Source organism: Pteropus vampyrus, unplaced genomic scaffold (genome assembly GCF_000151845.1).
Source record: "Pteropus vampyrus isolate Shadow unplaced genomic scaffold, Pvam_2.0 Scaffold79, whole genome shotgun sequence".
NCBI classification, from domain to species: Eukaryota; Metazoa; Chordata; class Mammalia; order Chiroptera; family Pteropodidae; genus Pteropus; species Pteropus vampyrus.
The window spans coordinates 6,288,287-6,310,360 of NW_011888860.1; the positions used below are offsets into that span (position 1 = coordinate 6,288,287).

The 22,074-nt window shown below is 35.4% G+C and overlaps 1 protein-coding gene across 3 annotated transcripts in view; it reads left to right on the plus strand.

Moving 5' to 3' along the window:
• Positions 1–22,074, plus strand: part of GABRB1 (gamma-aminobutyric acid type A receptor beta1 subunit) — a 391,944-nt gene that overhangs the window by 1,418 nt on the left and 368,452 nt on the right. The window lies entirely within an intron of this gene.

The window sequence follows — 22,074 nt, forward strand, 5'->3', positions numbered from 1 at the left end:
GGGTTTCCTTTAGTGTTCCGAGGCGGAGGGCACCATCTGCTGGTGGTCGGGCGGCCTGCACTGGGGTCCTCGGACAGTGGTCCGCAGCCGCTTTCTCGCCAGGTCCGATGTCCGCGGCCCTGCCGCCAAGCACCCACGCACAGAAATGAGGTTTCAGAGTGTCCCACCCCTCTTTCCAGGCTCTAGCACACCGTGTGGCAGGAGCAACAGGCTGAGACAACAGTCTGTGCTTGCTAATACGAAAACGCTCAAGCCACATTCTGGAGAGGCTCATATTGTTACCATGTGGGGGGTTGATGAATTTGTCTTGCTGCTTGCAAATTTAAGATGAAAGAGAACAGCTCGAGTTATTTCTTTATTTTATCCGAGAAACTTAAGCATGCCAGAAAAGCTTGATGATTAAAGGGACGGTGGAAGGGAGGGGGACGATAGGAACAGCGCAATTCTTTCATTTCAAAGGGTTAACATTCTTTTGTTTCCTTTTTCCCCCCTCCTCCTTTTCTGAAGCTGTTGCGAAATGGATTGAAATCATAGCTGTCACGTTCTTTATTGGCTGTTTCCAACCACTGTGGGGTAGCAGTTTTCTAGTTGTTAGACTTTCTGTTGCTCCTTGCAAGGCAGGGGGAAAAGCCTGTTGCTTTTCTAGAACCAACCACCCCAGGAACAGCTATATCTATGTGAGCAAAATGTCATTTTTTTCCACTTGCGAAAAAATATTGTGGCAGCAGAAATTTAGACAGTCTGAATAATTTAAAGACTAAAACCTTTGTTTTCTTTTTTTTTTTTAAATCACTCTATAGCTGTAAGGCTATTATTGTCTTTTCATTTCAATACTGTTTTTTCTTTTTAACATAGTAAGGTTTAAGAAAAATTTAAGATTATGACAAAGAATAAACATATTTATAATTTATTAAATAGGGTTATAATAAAAGTGTGACTATTAAACTTTTAATTTTACAGTTGTAACTTACTGGTCTTTAAATAGCTTATTTGAAATGCTATTTTAAGATAAGGTCTCTGTTGTATTGGAAAAAGAAAACCAATTTTTAAAAAATAATGCACAATGAATATTTTTCTGACTTGGCAAAGATTGTTAATAGCCTGACTTATTTACAATATTCTGTTCACATACATGTCACTGCCACGAAATAATCCATAAACCACTATTTACAAACACTGAGGAATGTAATAACATGTGTACCTAAACAAATCATACCTAATTCATGCCATCACAACTGAACAAATTAAACAAAAACAAGTTGTCTGTATTATATAGATAAATAATGATAATATTTTCCTTTTTAGTCATTTATTTTGACAACTCGTAAGTACTCACATAGATCATTTATAAAATAAGAGATGATTTAGAAAGCTCAAAAGGCAAATTGTGCCTTTGCGAGTGGTTAGTCTTCTGTATAGGGTACTATAATTTCCAGAATTTAAAAAAATGTATAATTCTGTTCACTATATTTATAAACACCTTTTCTGTTTTTTTTTTAATTTTGAATTGAATAGGGAAGTTGCTGTTAACCAAAACAACCACCACAACAAGAAAGCTCTCTATAATCAATTGTTCAACTGAATTCATACATAAGCTCAGAAAATAATTGAATTGAATTGCAGTACCACTGGAAATAGCTCCTAATGATGGAATAATACAGTCTGTTTACTCACTGCATCATGTGTATATATGTACGTGATTTTAAAAATATTCACCAAACAGACACATCTATGAAAAATACATTCTACTAGATACCCATCACCTTTCCATAATGATGTTAGAGACATATAGAAAAATAGGAAACACTGACCATTGAAACATAACAAACCTTGATTTACTTTTTCTTCTTTATTTCTCCTTTTAATGAGAGCTACCAACAAGACCCAAGATTTATTTTATCTTCTCTTATCTATGACAAAAGATTGAAATAAATAGATTGGCAATAACTCCAAGAAAAATGAAAATAAAGAGGAATTTTAGGATTGAGCATTCTGTATAAACACAATCTAGATGGTTAGCCCTGATTAAGAGAATGATCCATAATATGCTTTGATTTTTAGATAATTCAAGGAGGGGTGAAAAGTCTGTGGGAAATAAGACTCATTGCTACACATATTAATCATGTTTCAGGAACCTAATAGGCAGTAACCTTTTGAAGTTACTTAATAGGAAATATTCACCAAAGCTAATAAAAAATAAGAATGAACAAAGAATATAATAAAAACAGTTTTAAGGAAAATTCATACTAAAATTCATTACTAAAGCATTGCTCATTTTTATATTCTTATTCATTACCATTATCACCCACCCATTCCACAGCTGGAAAAATGACATAATTGTATATTACATTAATGGGTTTGAAACTAGGTTCTGTTAATTTTTGTTATTTTCCTATGCTACCCTGAGTGAAATATAATTTCATATTGGTTTATAGCATTGTCTGTTTTAAAGACTGCATAAAATCAAGAATATTTTCTGATTCATATACTTCAGAATGTAAAATGTCCCCCTCCCCATAAGAAAATAGTCAGTTTTTATAGTCAGGAATCTACAATTGAGAATTATTGGTACTGAGCAGTGAACGCAAAACCTCTGATGAATAGTACTTATGCAGAAAAAAAAAATGAACTTAAGAGCAAGACCTTTTTTTTTTTCAGGCAATAATATTATTGATGAATTAGGAAAGGTTTTTCTTCTGGCATCATAAGATATGTCGTGCATGCCATAGTGACTATATACTGTTATTTTTTTAACAATCATCTTAAAAAAACACTGTGATTCTCATTTATTGTTATATTAAGCCCTTCAAATCTTCTCTAATTTCTGCCAATCATATACCTACACACGCGCGCGCGCGCGCGCACACACACACACACACACTAGAGTGACTGAAGATGAACAAGAGGCAGTTGGGGCAAAAAAGAGACAATAGCCCACAGAAATTGCTTTAAAGTAACCACTAACAACTGCTAATATAAGCCCAGTAAAACACAACTAGTAGTACCCAAGTCTTCTCTTTGTAGTACATTTGAGAAACATGATTTTAACTACTTGCGAACAACTTGTGAACTCTTATATTTCAGATTCCAAGGACCAATTGTTCCTTCTTTAATGAGGTGGTTTCTGATGATCAAGTAGGAGTTCCAAATGCAGAGACACTATGGTCCAAGTGACCATGCCTAGAAGACTTTATATCTATTGAGTCCTAAATTAAATCATTCTGAGCAACAGATAACTACCATGTACTCATTTTTTCTTTCCTTCCTTCATGCATGGATGGATGCAACAGTGAATCCTCTTATAGTCATTACAAATAACAAGAAAAACAACCAAAAAAATTAATAAGCCAACTGTATAAATAATGCCTAAAAGAAAAACAAATATAATTTACCAAATACTCAGTGTTACTAAATTCTACTATTGTTGTCATTGTTATTTTAATGTTTGATTCCAGATTTCTGGTACATACCTCATTTATGTCTGATTATCATCATCATCTTGGTCACACAAAACAGTAACTACCTGCCAGAATCTTTCTTTCCTTCACCCATTTTTTTAAGTCAGTGTTTCTCAATCTTTAATGTGTACCTGAATCACTCTGAGATTTTGAAGTGTTAAAAATGCAAATTATAAATCAGAGGTCTGAGATGGTGTTGAACATTCTGTATTTCTAACAACTCCTAGGTAATGTCAATTGCTGTTATCTTTGATTAGTAAGGCTACAGTACATTATTATTGTCCATTATTCTGAGATCTAGCATTATTAAGAAGTGAACATTTGTTTCTCTTAAATTTCTCTAGGAATGGTATTATTTGAAGGTTCCAAATTTCTTGTTAATTTCTAGATAGTTAAACAGGTAACTGTGCTCAAAAGGGGAATTTGGTTCAGTAATTGATGATAAGCAACAGGACAAAGGCCAACAGGCTGACAGTGAGGTTTGACTTTAATAAAAAACCCTCCTAACTGTGTCAATACTTATGAGTCAGTCAGCCTTAAATGATCGTTATGAAAATATTGCCAAGCACTGTCACTCCAATAATGTCCTACTGCTTTACAGAACACCACTGATTTTTCTTCTCCCAAATAGAGAACATTGCAAACTGTTTTGCTCCCACTGAGGAGCTTGCAATAGCTTTGTAGAATAGCCTAAACATACTCTTGCTGCTGTCAGTAAATTCCCTGAGACTTTAATAGAATTATTTTGCAAAAAGAGCAAATAGGTCAGTACCATTTAAAGGTAGGAACAGTTATCAGTAGTTAAATATAGATATAAATATGTTTTTTTCTTATATGTATAATCAATCAGGTCTTGCTTTTAGGTGCTGGGTTACAATATATGATATCTGGAGAAGCTGAGAGAGGAAAATCTTTGTTTTACCTTTCTGTTTGGAGATAATAAAAAAGTATTTTTATACCTTAAGCAACATCAAAGCAAGCTTATCCAGATATTTACAAGTTTAAGTTCACATTTGAAAGCCTATGTTCTCAGGAGTACAAGACCAGACTAGGCAATACAATGAAAATAAATAGTAATATTTATTGAGCACATCCTATGTAATAGGTATGATTATTAAGTATTTCATTTTAGTAGTTCATTTAATCCTTGATTTAAGGCTATGCAATTTTGCCCCCCATTACAGATGGAGAAACTGAGGTTGAGAGAGGAACACTTAGGTTAAGAGAGGTTAAATAACTTGCTCAGAAGAGATAAAGCCAGTAAATGGCAGAGCTAGAATTTGAAATGAGGCAGCCTGACTCCAGGGTCTGGCTCCTAACTGCTAGGGAAGTAAAAAAAAAAAAATTCCTGGTACTTAGCTTTGGGATCTTGAGTGAGTCATTCAACTTGTTTTGGCCTTAGATTTCTTCTCTGTAAAATGAAGGTAAGTGAGACAATTGCTAAACCTCTTTCCAGTTCAAATATTCTGTAATATAAAACAGACCTTTAAAGATTTTAGACTGTCAAAATCAAGATTTTTCCTCTCCATCTTATTCTCCAGTTAGAGTCCATTTTACTTTATTTTATTCTCTTGTCAGATGTGTCAATCAATAAGCATTTATTGAGTTCCCACTGAATGCAAATGATGGTATTTTCCTGGGAATATGGCGGTAATGATCGTCTGCATTCTAGGGCCTCTTCAGTCATCATTTTAGTTGGTAATAGCATTATCATCCATTTTTTTCCTAATTAAACTATTCTCAAAAACAGCAATAAAAAACATTGCTGCAATCATCTTCGAAATGGGACTTGACTAATACCTGGTTTACATAGTATTGAATATTGGAGCCAAGTGGAAGTATTTCTATCTGATACTGTCCATTGTATTCAAACTGGGAACATTGCTCCACTACTGCCAAAATAATACATTTTTCAAGACAATGTGAAACAGAAGGAAACCATTATTTTCTAGGAGCTGGGTATCCTGAAATATTTACCCAACCCACCTAAAATCTTTTCATCAGGTAATCGGGTACCAAGGAGTAAAGCCAAGATGTTTATCTCAACTGAACATCACTTAGTATCAATTCTGTGTTTGATGCCTTTTGTCTTGGCAGGCCCCAAAGTCTTGATATCACCTTCAAAACACACATGAATGAAAGCTTACAGTATCAATGAAGGTAAAACATTTCCAAAGGACAATAAATGGTATTAAATCTTTCCAAATGATGAGTTTTAACAATTCAAATGACATTATTATCCTCAAGCAGAATAGGAAGATGAGTGGATAATATGCTTATAGTTGATTAAATGTTAGTACAGAGTTTCCCCCAAGAACTTTTTTAGAGCACTGAATCCTATTTTTCGTAATACCAGGATTAAGTTTCTGCGTTTTAGAATACTTCTGTTTTCAGCAGATCATGGATTTCATGAAATCTCTTGACTGCTATCTATTGAAGGAAGGTAATAATCAGGAGATATAGCAATCTATTACTTGGCACTTGACAGAAATGCTCAAGAAAGGGTTTATAATTAATTTCTAATAGAGGTGATAACTTAGAAAAGAAGGCTGGCCACAAAAAAAGAATGAAAGGTATATGAGTTTCTTTCATGAGTGCAGTTGCCCTGTTTCAGAATCCTCATAGTCATTGTTTTTCTGCTAGTGGCTTTTTCTGCTCCCCTTCATTAAGTGCCTAAGGTATTCCCACACTTATAACCCTAATAAAACCCATAATTGCATTGTCTATTTAAGATTAAAGGCAATTTTTCCAAGAGCATTCATTCAACTACTCTAGTGAATAAAACAAATGTGATCTCTGTCCTTGTGGAATTTATAGTCTTTTAAAAAAAATTATTTAAAATTTTTATTTCTGAAGTGAAGATTTTTCTCTTTTGGAAGATTTCGAAACATCCATAGTTATCTTGGTCTCGGTGTGTTTTGGTTCAACACATGTTTACAGAACAATTAATCACATCCTAAACTGGGCACTAGAGATGGGAATATGACCAAGACGTATTACATACCTTCGAATATTTTGTAGTGTACAAGATAATGTATACACAAAATTGTTTTAAAACTGTGGTTATTGCTATGATAAAGACATACAAGTCCAGGATTCTGTGGGAGCACAGAGCAGTGGTTTCTAAGGTATGGCGAAGGGTTAATGCTGGAGATGAATCCTAAAGAGGAGGAGTAGTTAGCAAATGAGAGGAAGCCTCCAAACAAAAGGAAGGGCATAAGCATTGGCTGGTGTGCCTGAAAACAGCATGGAACATTCTGAGAACTACAGGTAATTCACTCTTATGAGAACTTAAAAGGAACAAGGAAGATTGTCAAGAGATAATACAGTGCTACAAGCACGGAGTAAGGTTGTTATTAAATGTTCTCACTTGTGTAAAAAGCCTCTCTATGAATATATATGTGCACTGTCTATTTCTGATGAATACACAAGAAATAAGTAACAGTGTTTCTTTAGGAGTATGAGTCAGAGGGATGCTTACAGTTCTTTATATGTCCTTTTGAATTGTCTGATTTAAAAAATTGTGTACATGTTTTACATTTTCACTTTAAAAAAGCACACACATATATATTGTGTGTGTATACACATGTATATATTTACATATACACATATATATATACACATATATATACACATATATATGTATGTGTGTAGAGACACAGACAGAGATACAATGATGCTGAAATCTATATGCTAAAGAAATGAATCCCAATCTTGAAATACAGAAAACATGCTAAAGGTTTTAACAGGTGCTATGTTTTGCATTTCATATAGATCATTCTGGAAGCTATGTGGAGGATGGAGTAGAGAAGGCTAAAATGGAGGCAGCATTCCTAGTTGAAAAGCTAAGAGGGTGTTTCAAAGTTCAGATGAGAGATGATAAATGCCTAAAGTAGAACAGTGGCCTTAAGAATAGACAGTTAAAAAAGAAAAAACAAAGATATTAAAACAGAGGCAAATCAGAGGGATTTTTGTCACTGATTAGATAATGGAAGTTAGAGAGGAAATGAACCTAGGATACTCTACAGTCCCATATTGAATAATGATGGATACATATGACACCATCTGCCCAGGGAGAGAACACAGGTAAGAAGTACCAACCATCTTGTTTACCACTGAAGTAGATTAACATGTTTTCAGAATTAAATATATATATTTATCAGATATATGAGTCTCATAAATGTGGTGGCTGGAATGGGTTGGTTAGAGATATGCAGAAAGGGTGCTGGCCAAAGACAGATAATAGGAAACAGTAAACTTTAATCTCTAGCAATATTGTTCTTTACCTAGGAGGACCTAGACCCTGATAGAATTGAGACCATATTTTTTAAATTCTTCCCAAGAACTGATCTTTGTACTCTGTTTTAGTTGCCTTTATATGGGGGAAAATGTATGGGGAGCCCACTTACACAGCATCTGCTCTCTTCTCAATTGTGTCCCTAAAATGATTCAGAGTCCTTCTGGAACATTGTGTTGTCATGTGAAATTGCATGAAAGCAGTGTGAGTTCTTGTAGAAATCATATTTGGGGATGAAATGAAACTGGATATAACAGACAGCACAAATGAGTCCAACAACATGCCCTGAAAAATGAAGCTTAGCTTCCAGGAAATTAAAAACTGATTCCCAGGAGCTTTGCAGAACTGAAACATTTGAATGGCCTGGTGGGGATGATTTTAAAACAAGAATTCAACAGAGCCCTGTTCCCTACAAATGGTCTCTCAGAAAGAGGATACCTATTTAAGCAAAGGCATATTCATAGATTGTGTTATTTAGTTTGGAGAAAGAAGACAGAAAAGCAGCTTGAGAATAGATTCCATTAGAAGAGGGTACTTAAGTAGCTGTTAGCAATCAGTTATTCCATCCCTACCTCAACTGAAAAAGAGTATGGTTTAAGGCCCTTCGCATATAATAGAAAAGTTAGAGGCTAGATGCCTTGCTCTTGTTGCTGAATGGATTAATCAGGGAAGTTGGTAGGAGTGAATCCTACTTGAATGAGTGTTTATTTGGGATTCTTCCTGAAAGCAGGGGAATAGATTTGTTGAAAGCTCAGGGTTCCTGCCTACTCTAACTCTCTGTGACTCATGGAGAGGTTTTTCTTCTGATCTATTATTTTCAAGGTAATATTATACAATTCTCCAGTCAAGAAAAACAGTTTTGTGGTTACCATAGAGACAGTTCAATGACATTTATTTTTGAAATCTTACCTGTGCCTAGAACATTTTCTCATGTCAGGGGCCATCATTTCTCCCTCCTACCACCTGCAATCCTCTCCCATCCAAATGCATCTACACTTACTTCAAAACCTACAGGAAATCCTTTTTCTTCTATGGAAACTTTTCTGTAGCCACACTAGAGAGAATTCTGCTGGAAAATACATAGATTGGGTCTATAAAAAAAAAAATCAAGACTGAAAAGAGAAAAGACCCAATATAACACAATAATCATCTTTCAGTCTGTATAAGGTTTTTATTTATTAACCTTGTCTTTTTCCTCTACATTGTGTAAACTCCAAGTAGTTTAGGATTATTTTTAAGCTATGTAGCTTCTAGCATATTATAGGGACATAATAATAACATTTATTAGGATTATAATAGAATTTTTCTAGTCATAAAAAAGAGTAATAATGACATTTCAATTTTTTAATTCAGGAATTAATAGTTTCTATGTCAGGTCTACCTTATACCTTCGTCTGTAATTTTCTTTTATGTTGTTCATGAATCATGAGCCGTTTCCATAGAAACAACTTTATCACATGGCACAATTTCACAGACACAAAATCACATCATGACAAATATCAACGTGTGTGTTTGTGTATGTGTGTGTGCGTTGATATTTATATAGATGCTTCTTGATTTACAGGGTATTATGTCTTGATAAATCCATTCTAAATTGAAAATATCTTAAGTCAAAAATACATTTAATACACCTAACCTACTGAACATCATAGTCTAGCCTAGCCTACCTTAAACATGCTCAGAGCACTTACATTAACCTACAGTTGGGCAATTATGTGGAGTTTCATCTCAAAAGAAGTTGCTTTCCTCTTCTCACCAGAAGCAGAAGAAACAGATGGGCATTTTGTAGACCGGATGGGATGTGAAAACACAAAACACAATATCCATAAATGCTGGCAACACAGTACACTGTACGGTATCTGTTGTTAACCCTCCTGATCACAAGGCTGATGGGAAGCTGTGGCTTGCTGCTGCTGCCCAGCACCAGGAGAGAGTGTTGTACTGCATATCACTAGCCCAAGGAAAAATCAAATTTCAAAATTTGAAGGATAGTTTCTACTGACCTTACATTGCTTTTGCAACATTGTAAAGTTGAAAAATTCTAAGTCAAACTAGCATAAATTGGCGACCTCTGTACAAATGTTGTATACACATAGAATTTATCAGCTTTAGCAAATAATAACTGCTTTTCATTTTCAAATTATCATCTTCCTACCAGCACCTGAACTATCACTATTTCTGGAAACATTTAAGAAATTATTAAAGAATAAGTTGATTGATGATTACAAAGGGAATGGCAGGAAAGAAAAACAAACATAAAAGGTAGCATGTATAAAAGGGTTTTCCAACCAATCCAGAGAGGTTTTGAATGAGATATTAGATTTCAAAAGATCTTTATCAAATTTTAAAATATTAAGTCAAAAATATGCCTAACCCATATATATAATATATGGGTTAATATATAATAAATATATATTATGTACATATTAAATATATATATGTACATAATATATATTTATATCTCTGTACATCTATCTATCTATCTAATCATTATTGCTATAATTGTATCTTTGCAATGGCGTGGTATGTTTGCTTTCAAGTGTCAATTTTTGTCTGAAACTTCCACATTCACATAGTAAATTGTCAAAACTAGTAAATGTGTTAAGTCAGCTACCACATTAAATGGTGATAAACCCCAACACACACACAATTCAACACATCCCAAAGAAAAAAATTGAGAAAATAAAAATCACAATTCAAACTGAGTTGAGGCTGATGAGAAGAAGAAAAATGATTTACTATAAAGATATTAACGTTGGTCAATTGAAAACTTTTGGCTTAGTGTGATGAGAACTGATTTTTAGAAGTTTTGAAGTTGGAAATGAAAAGAGACAAGATGAAACATTTGGAGAGCAGAATGCACTCACAAAACTGAAAAATCATATTCAGCCCTTGGTGAGTTATTGGTATCTCTTACATCTCTTCAAACACCACTTTGGGAAACATCCCCACAAACTGTGTTTGTCATGATGTTTGAAGGGGATTTCATAGCCTGGTTCTCTGAAATTGTGGAAGAGATGACTCACGATATACAGATGGCACCTGCCCTACGGTGTTCAAAATCATCGTTGTAGATCATAAGCATATCTTGATAAATTATGTTTTTGTATAGTCACCATGCAGCTGTTCCATATTTTAAAGGATTTGCGCCGACAGTTCTGCAAGATGGACAGAGATATGTGAACCCAAACTCAAAGCAATTGCCATTATTCTTTCTCAATACTATTCAATCTCACTGAGTACAGGTTTGTTTTTGAGTCAATATATGGGACTTTGTTGGCAGTGTGGTTAGGGAGGATTTACAGAAGGTGATTTCAGATGAAGTAGGAAGCTATCAGGTTGAAATACCATCATTAGATCTTAATACCTTCAGCTTTGATTCTTGCTGAAATGAAAATAACCCTGAGAGAGGCAACAATAATGCTAATTTTCAATTCTTGTATTTATAACGAAGTGTGAATAAATTGTTGAACAAGAAATAGGTTTGCTTAAGAGACAGAGATTATAAAGGGATATGAAAAGAGACAGGAAACAGGAGTTATTTCATACTTTTGCCTAGAATCAGCAGTTTCCTGACTTTGGGACCTGATATGAAATAGCTAGAAAAAACAGCTGAGGTATGCTGAGACAGCATTAGTGGTATTCACACTGATCCTCCTTACTCAAAAGGCATTTGGCTTGATTTGACAGTGATGCCGAATATTTTGTAGCCTGAGATGGGAATTCAACAAATTTATTTTCATTCTCTCTAAGTATAGCATCCATGTTGACTGGGCAAGGTGATGATAATGTCTTGTAGTTTTAATAACTTGATGAATCTCAAAGTTTAAATCAGTATCTAGTGGGCAGCACACACTGACAATTTTTTAGGACCAGATACTCCCTATCTGGCATATATAATTTTGTTTTTTTCCCTTAAGTGCATTCTCCTTGAATGTGCTTCTGTCAAGTTATATTTGAATACTTTTAAATCACTTTGAAATGTCAGGATAATGTTGTATCCTAATTTATACTCTCAAGTATAAATCTCATGACTTACTTAAGCCCTTCGATTCTCAGTTCCATGTAAAATAAGAATAATAAATTCTGCTCTACCTATTTCAGGGAGCTATGAGAATCAAACAAGATAAATCATATAAAATATATGTTCTGTACATGTGATATATAAATTTTAAATTACTATATATATTAAATGTTGGTATTTTTATTATTTTTCTATTATCTCCCAGGTTTTTAATGAATTTCTCCCTCTTTAATGCCAGGACATCAGGAGTAACATTCACATCACATATAATCAAATATAATAATATTTTTGTTTGATATTGAGATTTTCATCATGCAGTTGAAATTCATAGTACTTCTAATTGTGAGACTATTCTGTAAGATCTAATAGAAAAAAGAGAAAGAATATCCCTCACCTTCCCTCCTGATCATGTCTTCTTGGTTCTCTTGGTTCCCTGAGACCTCTCAAACTTAAAGGTCAATCTGTATATGGTCCTCCCATACCTCTCTAAATGTTATGTTTTGCATTACTCCCTTGTATGTGCGAAAAATGGGCTATGTGGTTTCCATGGGTTTAGCCTTGGAATTAGAGCTCTGGAGTTGACTTCTAGTTTTACTAATAGAACCTCCACTTATAGAATCTGCTACCTGGGTAATTAACTCTAGAGTAATCAAATAATTTATTGTCCAAATATGCACTTTTGAGAATGAAAGTGAACACTATTTATATTACCTGGTACAAGAAGTGTAAACCAACACTGGCCTGGAAAAGCCAGTATTTATGGTCACCCTATGCCACTCAAAACTTGAATTTCTTCATCTTTAAAATGGGGACAAATTATGCTTTCTTTTTAGGTCATTAAAGGCTAAATGCTGCCTGACTTGGAGAAAATATAGATTCCTTTCCTCCTTCTCCTTCTTCTTATTCTTATCATATTATTTATTGAGCATTTATTCTATATCAGGATCTGTTATTAGTGCTTTATATGTAAATACCAACAATAGAATTAGAGTAGATGAGATAACCTAAGAGTTTTTACACTAAAGTTTGAAATAATCAAAAAATAAAAACCTCATGTACCAACTCATCTTTGTTTACCAAGTACTTCATGAGAGCAAAGAAACTTTCCAGGAATTGTGAAATGTTATTAAAAATTGTAAGAATTACTTTATTCCTTCAAGGAACAACCAAGAATCACATTGAAAAGATAACTGTCTTCATGAGGTCATAATTAACCACAGGTAGCACTAAAACAGAGGGGCCCTGAAGATGAGATCACAATTCATGACATGACAGAGAAGAAAGTGCAACCAAGCTGAGATGTTTCAGAGTAGAATAATGTAGGTAGGTAGGAAGGTGATGGATATTCCAGGCAGAGAAAATAGCGCTAAGAAGTCTGTAGAGATAAAATTATCGAGAATACTCAGAAAGAGAGATATCCATTAATAGCATATGAATGCTATTTCTTAAGGCCTAGAAAATCATCCTGGAATCTTAATAATAATAATAATAATAATATGCTTATGAACACTTCTACGAAGCAGGTACTATTCTAAGCACCTTACCAGTATTAACCCACTTAATCCATAATGCAACCATATGAAATATGTATCATTATTATCTCTATTTTATAGATAAAGAAACTGAGTGTTGTCCAAAGTTATACAGCGAGTCAGTGATAGAGCTGTGACTTCTACCCAGGAAGACTGGTTTCAGAGTCAATGTGTAGAAGTTAGGTTCCTTGATCAATTAGATATAAAACATCATTTTTTCTAATGGCATTTAAACATAGAGAGGTTTTAAAGATTAGAAACATGTTTAATACTGAGCACAATGGATCCTAGGATGAAATGCAATAGCATCTGATATTATTTACCACAGAGCTGAACTTCGTAAAGATTAAGGAGTGATTGAATTAATGTCTTCCAGTTTATGAAAATGTTTGATCCCTTCACTATTTAAAATCACATTGGACCTATTACATGCAAAGTGTTACTTAAAGTGTTGTATTAGGTACTTATTGGAAATAGGAAGAAAGAATGAATTTAGTTCTCTTTCTGAGAGAACTCTTAACTTGAAGAAAAAAGCAAAGTTTAGATTAGACATAAGGAAGAACATCTTGACTGTAATGAGTGAGAAGACGCTGGAAGGAGCTATGAAGAGGATCTGGGAAGTGTCCATCCTTAGAAACCTTCAGAATAAGAAAATATGATTATATCTGTCCTAGTTGGCTTATACAGCTATTTTGTCCAAAGGCAAGAGAGTGAGATGAGAAAGCATTTCCCTAAGACCCTTTCTGATTCAGGAATTTAACCCTCTAAGATTTTTACTTGGTATTTACAAGTGACCCATTGTAAGAGCTTCAAAAATCCCCACATTTTAATCACCTTTATAGTATATATAATCCAAGATTACAACCAAACACTCAGAGGCAGCGACAGAACACTAAGCTAGGCTGTCATTAATTCAGTGACTCTTTCTGGAACAACTAATTTATTGACCTTACAGTGTATACTACTCACACTTATATCTCAGAAAAAGTTGCAATGCCACTAACCTTCAGGATAGTTAATGAAGAGGAGATGCAGGAGACATTAAATTCTCAAATGCCAATTGTCTTCTGTAATGAGAGCTTCTTAAAGACAGTGCCTGATAAGTGCCTTTCACAAAGGGCAGGCTAAGTAAAATCACGTTGAATTAAATTTAAATATAATACATGCAATTCAAATCTGTGTGTATTTAGTCCAGGAAAAAAAAAAAAAAAAGACAACCTTTAATGGTAAGAATAGGAAAAAAATAGTTGATAAAATATAATGAATACATACATATATTGGGTGCCAGAATAAATAGCTGACATCAGTTTTCATAAGAGCCTCTAGAGATAAGAATATTTAATATCCCAATTTCACAGATAAAGTATTGAATACAGAAAGGTTGATTTGTGATGGAGTTGTGTTTAAAGCTCAGGCCTGTTTAACTTCAAATAGATATCTTACACTCTCTTTTGGGTTTTGGGACCCAACCGCAATGTTTGTGTGTGTGTGTGCGGGGGCGGGGGGGGGCAGGTATTCCCCAAACATACAACAAGCAATTCTCTGGACAGCAGCTGGGTGTCCTACAATTCAACTCAATTCTGACACTATCTACCCAGAGATAGCATTAGATTTCATAGGTTAAGGGTTCAGTCCTAAAAGACTGCCCCTCTTCCCGATTCGAATGTCAGCTGCAAGTCCAGGTTGCTTGTATTTCTGACCAACTGGCTGTAAATCAGAGGTTTCCATGACCTCTTTTTTGGGTTTGATTATTTTTTGCTAGATCAACTCACAGAACTCAGAGAAATATTTTACTTACTAGGTCACAGGTTTATTATAAAAGGATATAACTCGGGAACCAGATGGAGAGATCCATAGGGCACAGCATGGGGAAAGGGTGTGGAGCTTCCATGCCCTCTCAGGGGTGCCGCTCTTCCAGGACCTGCATATATTCACCAACCTGGAAGCCCTCTAAACTCATCCTTTTGGGTTTTTATGGAGGCTTCATGACATAGGCATGATTGATTATGTCATTGTTCTTTGGTAGTTGAACTCAACCTAACCTCCCTGGAGGTCAGGGTTTGGGACTGGGACTGAAAGTTCCAACCCTCTAACCACATGGTCAGTTATCCCAGCAACCAGCCCCCATCTTCAGGTGCTTTCCAAAAGCCACCTGATTAACATCACAAAAGACACCTTTATCACTATGATCACTTAGGAAATTTCAAAGGTTTTAGGAACACTGTCCCAGAAAAGGGGAAGGTGCTGGGGAGAAGACCAAATATATGTTTATTATAAATCACAATTCCATGCCCCCTTCTTATTTTATCCAACAATTTTTTTTTTCAATTTAGAGTTTACTCTAGTCCAAATTGTGCTATTAAGAACATATTTTTTATTTCTCTAAGGGAAGAGTCAGGCAGATTCCCACCCCAAAAGACTGCATTTTGAATTTCAGGCCTTAAAACAAGCAATAACGTGGGGGATTGTTGGTGCTCTTGCTCCAGTTCAGCAGGATTACTTTCCTGGACAGAGCCTTACCTCTTAATCTTCACAAGATAGAAGAATTAAAAAAAAAATAAAAACTCTCACCAGGGTTGTTTGGTAAGAGCCCAGATTCCTGTTTTCTCCCTCTATTGCCATCCTTGTCATGGTCCATAACACAACACAACATTTTTCCTATCAGGTCTGCTTGCAGGTGTGATTTGTTTGAGTCCAAGATGAAGACTCAGAAAATCTAAACTCTGTTATTTTTCAGTTCATAAGATTTCCTGCCGGTGGAAAGAAGGGCTCTCGCTCCATGATTTTCTAATGGAGGGCAGGCTTCAACAACAGGAGGGGTTGGCATAACAACTGTTTCTTGGTGGGGACAGTAGGAAAACTAACTAGACGACCCATTTCTGGGAAGAGAAGAGAGAAGAGGCTCAGGTATATTTAGCTCTTTTTATTTTTCCCATTGAACACAGAGAGAGAAATCAAACAGGAATATGTAAAGGTCAGATCATTTCATCACTGTCCTTTCAGAACTGGGAAATTACATTATGAAATGCAGATGGCATCTCGAGGTTAAAATAGCAAGTTATTATTACCACATAGCTTACAGGAGATATTTTTCAAATTTCTGCCTCGTAGAGAAACATGTATTAAAAATTTAAAAAACCTCTGTTTCTTTTGGCTTGATCTAAATGATGACAGTGGAAACAACAATCACTTAGCTTGCTTTTACAGAAATAGAAACCAAAAGGAATTACTACAGAAGAACAGTATATTTATACAGTAGAAGACATTCATGAAACACAGTTTGGGGAAAAACAACTTGCTTGAAATAAACTGTTGTTTCTGTATTTCAAAAACGCAGAGTTAGGCTATTCAAGAGACCACTAAATTATACTTAAGTCATTACAGGCTTTCACGTTTACTTTTTTTGATATTAAATGAAGTATAGTACTGCCACCCACCAATGTAGATCTCACTGTATTTGTCCTTCCCTCATAGCTAAAGAATAATATGTGTTTTTATTTTCCAATGGGGAGTTTAGCAAGGATAGATTTAACTATGCATGTGCTCTCACTGCAGACTGTGTTACCACACAGGTTTGGGCACACACGGGTCAGGTCAAGTCAGAACTTTATTACCTTTGGTTCCTGGGGTTGGAGGGTAGGTGAGTGCAGCATAAGGTGGACTTTAGGAGAAGTTATAATATTAGACATAATGCATATGAGTTTTACTTAAGTGTGAAAATATGTCATTTCAAAATGACCTTCATAATTGAAATCATCAGCCTAGTCCCTAATTTTTTAACTTCTAAACCTCTTTAACTTCTGATTTTATTGGAGAGTTAGTAGAAAAAAATATATGTATATACTTTAAGAAATGTTAGTTGGAAGTCCCCAAGAATTTTTTTTTTTAAATTCCAGATACAAAAGTCAATGCAAACAGTACAGGGAAGCAAATAATAATTTTGATGAATAAGAGTTTATAGATACCTGCTTATTATTTTCATTGGACAGCTGCTTTGCAGATGGCTTGCTATAAGTAGACATTCAACACTGGGAGAAAAACTATTTTCTCTAAAATTGCCTCCTTTGCATTCAGGAGCAAATTAACAACAAATGTTCAATTCCTTCTCCTGACAACTCATGTTCTTTCCCCGTCACCCAACATAAATGAAATCAACAACAACAACAACACAACAACAACAACAAACTTCAATTACAAACTAAATTTTAATATAATTGATAATTCTCTCGATCCATCTTTCCTCCTCTTATAGTCTCTTTTTTCCTATGTTTTCCTAATTTAGTAGTTAATGGAGATTTATCTGTCTACCATCTGTTCTGGAAAAGTAGCATGGTGGAAAACGTATGGCTTGGTACTTGGTGCACCCTGGGTTCTGGCTCTGTCTTTGTGAGTGCTCTCTGTTAATTTACTTGTCTCTAAATGTTGGGGCAAAAAAAAAAAAAAAAAAAAAAAAAAAAGCATTCAAATTCATGGAGCTTGCTTCTTTTGTTCTCAAGCAGCAGGGCATAGTTTATATCAGTAAGGAAGTAAACTTTGGTGGTGCCCCTTCCACTTGCTGAGAGCGTCAGGGAGGAAAAATAGATTTCAAAGGCTGTGCCAGTTATTCCATGGTGCTAAAGGGCCAGAATAAGTGGACCTTTGTTTAGCGGAAATGTTAATGAGCTTTTGGAATTACAAAATATGTCCAGAGTTAAGAAGGGGAAAAGAGCTAAAATTCTCTGAGTGATAATATGGGGAGTTGAGGACAGAATAGAAAATGGAAGACCAGGATGAAGAGGAAGGCTAGAGACAAAAAGAGCTGAGGAACTAGACAAGAAGCTGCAGTTCTCAGCAAATAGCGTCTAGTAGAGTGGCCGAAGGACTTTAAAATGGGGATTTGGGAATTTATTATTTGATATTATGTTATTTTATATTATGATATTATGTTATTATATAAAATGCCATTGATTCTTTACTTTGTCAAAAAGTCTATTATTTGTACAAATGCTTTGTTGAAGTGTTTTTGAGGCACTGAGTTCAGCGTGGGGTGTACGGAAGAGAATAGACATATACTTAAGACCAGAGTGGTAAGAAAAATTTGGAAGAAAGAGAAAATTAGAGTCAGAGGTGTCTGTGAAAATGTATCTGGACACGTACAAAACTCCCAGGGAAAACATTGGACTTACAATAGTACATGATAAAGGGCTTGGGTTAATTGACTTCAGTCTCTAAGGATGCCAGCTGACATCTGGTTATATATAAATTGTTATTAATACCACCTTATAAGAAGCAGAAAACCTGGTGCCTAGTAAGTGCCAAATAAACCTAGGTCCCCTTCTCTTCACAGAAATAAAATAGAAGCCATTTCACTACAGCAAAGGAATATGGGAAGACTTGAGGTCACAGAAAGACAAGAACGTGGCTGTCAGGTGTGATTGTTGTTTCCTTCCCTGATTTCCTAACAGAGCTCCCACCGAAGCTGCAAAACCTCATGGGTGAATATCGATGTGCATATTTAGATTTGGGGATGAAGGGGTGTGGAGAGGGGCTATCTTGCAATTCAATTCCTGTAGTACATACTCAATTACTTAAAAATATATGGACCACCTATCATAAGTTGTTTTGCTTATACACTTTGAAGCACAAAGCTACTATAGCCACAGTGTGCCTTATGACCCAGTTTGTACAGTGACCTTTTAAATATCAGAGGTGCTGAAGCCCAAAAACTCTGAACCAGTGCTTTAAACTCATCAGAGGCACATATCCTGTTTCTGGCCTCTTGCTGGCTCTGCTGATCCTTCTTTTTGTAACCTGTGCTTTTTGACTTTCTGTTCAGTTCTTTCATTTTCCTCCCTGACTTTATCTTAGCATTATTAATCTTCCTGTCATTGTATGTATCCCTTTGTGGGTTAGCTTCTAAAGCATTCAGTGGACTTAAACATCACATGATTTAAACCAGCTATCCTGGTGGGAACAGATAGTAGCTGCCCTGTGCCACCATTGTTCCTGAGCACTGAGGCCTCTGGCTGGACATATTCTATTTGGCAAACTATCTGAGTTAAAACAACTGGGTAGTCCATAAGGGGATAGGCTTCTTAGCAGGAAGTTTCATAATATTAAGATAAATCCAGGAAGATGAATGAGAGAACCATACAGAACATATGTGAACTAAGCAGAAAAGGTAAAAGAATAGGGGAAGAAAGGGAAAAAGAGAGAGACAGATAGACAGAATGAGAGACAGAGAGAGAGACAAGGAGAAGGAGGAGAAGAAAAACGAACAAGCATGCAAATGAGTGTGTGCTGGGGCTAGGGTGAATTTAGTGAGTGTAGGTAACTCTAGTAGGAATCAGAGAAGAAATTAAAATATAAGGGAAAAAAGGAAGGAGTAGAATGAAACCCTGTTGCAGATTGGGTTCCCCTAAAACTCTGAGATGGAGATTTCTATTTATCGGGTTATGATGGAGAATGCTTTCAGAAATAACTCCTGCAGGGGAGAGAGGACAGCAGCATTGGTCAGAGAGGTAAAACTTTAATGAAATTGAAATGAGATTTAATTACAAATGTGTAACTACCCCAAAGGGAACTCTGGAGCTAAAATGACCCTTCTGAATTATCTGGAATTTAGGCTTGTGGCCTGGGTCTTTATACCCCAACCCCACCTACTCACCCAATATCAACCAGGCACATGATGTTGGCTGTCCCTGAGAAACAGATGCAACTTGAGTAGAGAGAATATCTCAGCTAGGGCATTTCTGGAGAACTCATCTGAGAGATATCAGCCACCACTCCCAGAAGCTGGAAGAAGATTTCAGTTCTGGAATGAGTGTGAACTGGGCATCAAAGCATCTCTCACACACCCCTGGAGTCAGAACACAACTGAAAATGCTGACCTGAAGTAAATTTCTCTCAGAAGCTTTATGGAACATAATCTTGTACTATTCACTGATTATTTCATGTACATTGATCTTGTCTCTTACCTAACTCTAAACTCTTTGAGTACCAGAATCACACACATACACACACACACACACACACACACACACACACACACACACACACACACACACACATGTTTTTTCTATCCCTTTAGCAGAGTAATTGGCCAAATCTAAAATAGATAGAAAAACAAGCTTATATAGCCTATGGTAATATGATACTGAAATAATAATAACTCTTTCATTCATATTTTGAGAAGGCATAAATGACATCTCATTGACCATATTTTTTTCTCCATCATGCATGTGTATAAATGGTTATGTATATAGATGCATGATGCTATGTAACAGGCAGTCCTGTACCTTGAAAACTCAAAAGAGAAAGTAAGGGACCTCAGAAGAGCGTAGGTGTGAAAGTGAGAATCTGCTTACTTCATTGGAAAGAGCACTTGACTGGAGTCTGAAGACTAGCTCCTGTTTCTTATTATACTGGTGTTTACCATGTGATCTTGAAAAAAATCAATTGAACTCTCTGAGACTCACTTCTTTCTTCATGTAATGATTAGGCATGATGTTGTCTGCTTTACCCTCTTGAAGAGCAGTGGGTATTAGACTGAAAGTCTGTGAAAAGATCAATGGACAATGCCTGCTTGACATGTTTGTGGTCTAAAAAGCAGTTCAAGAGTAGTTTTATTATTCTTATTACTAGTTTAGGAATGAAATATCTAAAAAATTTTAATTTTACAAGTTATATACATTAATAAAAGATAATTTTTTAAAAATCGTAGCTATAATAGAAGAAATATACTTCATTCATAATAGTAGACCCTGAATTGTCACATTAGCTTCCCAGTTCCTCAGTTTTGAAGTGAGGGATGGGGTAACTAAGATGATCTCTCATATATGTTTGGTTTCTAAACGTCATAGTCATATCTTTCAAACCAACATTCCCATCAACCAGGAGAGATGAGATATTGATACTTCTTGTGTCTGTTTAACAAAGTGATTTAATTATTTGTGGGAAGAAAGGTACTATAGATGCATATGTAGCACAGAATCGGGAATAGAGATGGGTTGGAAGAATTTCAAAATGTTCAGGGAAGAAAAGTTAACCTCAAATAATTTCAGACTGCCAAACTTAATTATGGGTTGGAATTAAATGTTCTCCACTAATGTAGTTATACATTAAGTTGAGCCGGAAGGAGCTCAGTAGTGGGCTTTTTAATTACCTGTTTTGATGTAGAAGGCACACAAGTGGTAGCCAAGCAGACACCATTCACATGGGCATGCACTTTGTCTAAATATTGTTTGAAATGCTAATTACATTCCCTAAATGGAATGATTTGTTTTCTTGCCGATCTTAAGTTAAACAGTTCCTCTCATAGCAGAGACAGCGATGCCGGGTAGAAGGTGAGGTGTCTCATGGTCACAGAGCTAGGCACCGAAATAAGCACCATTTGGCATAAGTTAGGAAGATTGTCAGCAATAGATCAGGAGACCCTTGAGTAGAATCACCTTTTCACTCCTACTTTCTCTTATTTAAGCTTTGCCCTTTCCAGCTCTCTGTGGGCACCTAGGATATTCAAATATTTTATACCTATTACTCTATTAAAGAAAATATTAAAAGCCTGCCTTCAAGGTTAGACATAAAATCTATTTATAATCGTATTCAATCTACTGAGAAGGCTTATTCTGAATTTGCTTAGGGGCATTTTGCCCTTACGAAATAAAAAGGCTTAAGTCTAAGAATGAGTTTTGAATAGTGAAATTTCTAGCATTGGTGAGTCCTCAGCCAAGGTATTCAAATCACCAGTGAACATGCATTAAGTATCTTTCATGTGGATGACAT